General features: G+C 33.7%; 1 long non-coding RNA gene across 1 annotated transcript; it reads right to left on the reverse strand.

Annotated features, from left to right (window-relative positions):
* Positions 1–571: 571 nt before the first annotated feature.
* LOC119643692 lies at positions 572–1416 on the reverse strand. The gene is made up of 3 exons (XR_005248380.1): positions 1221–1416; positions 1021–1142; positions 572–957 (listed from the first exon to the last, which is right to left on the reverse strand). It is a non-coding gene; the product is annotated as an uncharacterized LOC119643692 (long non-coding RNA).
* Positions 1417–3654: the final 2238 nt, after the last annotated feature.

A 3654-nucleotide genomic window follows, 5' to 3' on the forward strand; every position in this document is an offset into this window, starting at 1 on the left:
CCAGGCTGTCTCTGCACTGAACTCAGGGCGGTAATCACGTCAGCGGGCGATCCTCGTCGTGATTATCGCCTGGATTTTTTAGAAGAAATAATTAATTATTTGCAAGAGGCTATCTAAACACCATCGTTGCCAGCTTTCCAATACTTCTTCTTAAAATTACCATTACAATGCATTAATAACTAAGAGAAACATAAAAAATGAGAGCCAAGTTGACGTTTATTTGTTTTGTACAAACTACGTATGGTAAACAAGAACAAGCATGCAAATGAAATGAGCAGAAAATTATGTAGGATTTGACAATCAAAAGAAGTAATAATGTTAAATCTAGTGTTCACGCCTGCAAGTTTTTTATTCCAGAAAGGGTTAATTATTGCATATTTATTTTTACAGATTTTCCATAAAAATGAATGTTAACAATCCTGTGATAATATGTTAGTGATTAATTCATACAGTTGATGTCTTCTTCATCGTTAATTAAATTTTATCTTCTATTCCTATATGCCACATTTCTTTTTCTTTTATACCCATATATGAACATATAAAAAGTTTTACTTTCAGTATATATTTAATTTTTATGTAAATTTTTGTACCAGTTACAAGTTTAAACAATATTTATATTTTTAAGGTTGTTATGTTTATAAACTTCCTCAAACTTGCTCATCCAGCGGTCTCAAATCAGGTGCCTTCACAAAAACATCAAAATTGTCATCATTATAGATCGCCTGGAGTCCTGAAGTGATATCCTTTCACTTCGTCCCACCTTCTTTGGGCTGTACCAGCCATTTCACTCTTCTTGTAACATACGCCAGCGACCTAGAAGAATGTTCAAAAGCTGTAGATATTCGAAATATTAAGTATTCCTCCCCTTGCAATGGATTTTGTTCTATTTTTTTTTTAGAAGATCTGCAAAATTCGATAGTGTCATCGACCAAGGCTCAAGAGGGTATCTAGTATCAGCTGAAAAAAAAATTACAAATATGTAGCTTTTTTGGTGCTTTAATATTTCTTTGTGTGGCTTACCGTGCAGCCAAGCATTGCTATTCTGCTTTGTCCAATGGTTTTCTAGGTATGCTCATGTGTGGAGTGCCTCTACATTTGCAAATCTTGTCAAGATCTGAGAAATTTTACACCTTTAACATTTACTACATAAAATCATCACAATTATATATAAATATTTTATTCATATTGAAAAAGTTCAAATCTGCTCAACTTGATCATACCTTTAGGTAAACATTTCTACTTATTTCATCACCTCTTACCCCACTTTCGTCTCTTAACGAGTTGCAGTAAAAGACAAGAGTGTAAACTTTGTAGAGCTTTATTTGCCTTTTTTTGCTACAGCCTTAATAAGCGTGGTCTTCAATAGAGTCTACTCATGTTGACAAATTTATTGGCGATTGTTGCTAAATGGGCTCTCTCACTCTTTTAGCGTTGCATTTGCAAAAACAGTTGAAAAAGAAAAACATAAACAGCTGTTAGAATGAATTATTAATTCAAAATTTAAAAAAAATTAAAAATATAAAGTGTGTCCGAAATTATATTTGTGAATACTCAAAAAAGAGAACAAATATGGTAAAATCTTCATTTTTCTTTTTAAATATCGAGCAAAATTAAGTAACGTTGACTAATGTGACCAGTTTCCAGCGCAACGTGTCGTAAGTTCTTATGCTTGTTCATTGAAGGGGAGAAAAATGACAACCGCGACGCAGAAGAAAGAATTGCCACGAGATGGGCGAGAAAAGCTTTGCGTGTAAGTACATGTTTTCTAATGTTTACAAACGACGTATAAATATGTGTTGTAGAGTTGCATGTAGGTATATGCAGAAGTTCTCCGTTACCAAAGCGCCTTTTCATTACATTCTGGAGAAAATTGGTATGACCGGCGATATGAGGAGTACATATATACCACCGTTGTTGCGCTTAGCCATGACATTAGAGCTGTTGGCGTCCGCAGGTTTCTAATGACTGTTCTGCAGAGACCATTGTATCAGAAATATTACAAGAGTTGGAAACAAAACTTCTAAATCTCTCTAATATGATAGTGAGTACACCCTAGAGCCTTGGCTGATGACAGCTTACCGAAGTTCGACGGGTCCCCTAAATAAAATAGAAGGAAATCCGTTGCAAGGTGAGTAACATTAAACATTTCTCTAGGTTGCTGGCGTATTCTACAGGAAGAGTGAAAGGGCTGCTAGAGCCCAAAGAACCTTGGAAGAATCACAAACATTTGTGCCGCGCTACACAACATTTACGTCCGCGAAAAATTGGGGGGAGAACATTTGGATTCTCCAGTACGCCAGGCAACTTGTGAAGATGATGATGTTGATGTTTGTGTGGAGGCATCATAATTGAGGCAGTTGGGTGAACAAGTTAGAGAATTGCTGCAACCAAGTTTATAAACATAACAATCCAAAAAATATAAATAACGCTTAAACTTGTAACTCGCACAAAAATTTACATAAAAGTTACGTAAATACTAAAAGTAAAACTTTTTATATACCTGATCTTTTTATATGTCCATATATGAGCATAAAAGAAAGGAAGATTTGGAATACAGGAATGAAAGAGATAATTTAATATAACGATGAAGAAGACATCAATTGTATGAATTAATCGCTAACAATATATTATCACAGAACTCTTAACGTTCATTTTTATGGAAAATCTGTAAAAAGGAATATGTAATAATCAGATTTTTTTGTAATAAAAACCTAAAAATTTGAACACGGTCCTTAACTGTATTAATTTTTTCAATTGTCATATTCTACATAATTTTCTATTCGTTTCATTTTAAAATGCTTGCTACTGTTTACTGTGCTCTCATTTTTTGCGTTTCCTTTAATTATTAATGCATTGTAATGGAAAATTTAAGAGGAAGTATTGGAAAACTGGTGATGACGGTGCTTGAGTGGCCTCTTGGCGATAATCAATTGTCTCCTAAAAGGTGAATAAATAATCATGCATCAATGCAATAATATTATTGATAGTTATGTGAGAACTTTCTTAATTGCCAAATTATATGAGGGAATTCTACGTACGTACAATAAATACAAGAATTTTCTTATTGCATGGTTAAAAGATTACTTCATTTAAACAGCTACTAGAGAGCCATTGCTTGAAAGTCACACAATTTATAAAGAATGCCGAGTTAATTTAAATATGTGTATTTAAGTAAATTTAAAAAAAAAAAACACATTTTCGTATGTAATAAGTTTTAAATAGATTATGAACACCTAAAGCAAACAGGAATAGGCAATGTTGGCCGTAAAGTGAACCTTAAATACCTGCCCGCAAATTGTGGACGTGTTAGCTAGGCTAGCATTATTTTTCTACCTGGTATCCTAAACATTATAACTAAACATGGATATCAAAGCTGATAAGGTCGAGGATAAGCATTAAAGCTAAGAACAATTCAGATGAGTAACATGGATGACATGCAAATATCGATGCGCGTAATTAGGTGACAATGAGGAATAAAATGGACACTGAAACTCGTGAACTTGTTAGGACACCTTTTTGTATTTAGAAGTCGAATGAATCAATGTAATTTGTCGACAGCATAAGCGTAAGGAAAACGTACACCTTTCAGAACGCAACGGGAGATCGCTGAAGTATCTATTCCTAAACAATCGCATGCAAATAACAATGAAAACA

Source organism: Glossina fuscipes, unplaced genomic scaffold (genome assembly GCF_014805625.2).
Source record: "Glossina fuscipes isolate IAEA_lab_2018 unplaced genomic scaffold, Yale_Gfus_2 61535, whole genome shotgun sequence".
In the NCBI taxonomy this organism is placed as follows: domain Eukaryota; kingdom Metazoa; phylum Arthropoda; class Insecta; order Diptera; family Glossinidae; genus Glossina; species Glossina fuscipes.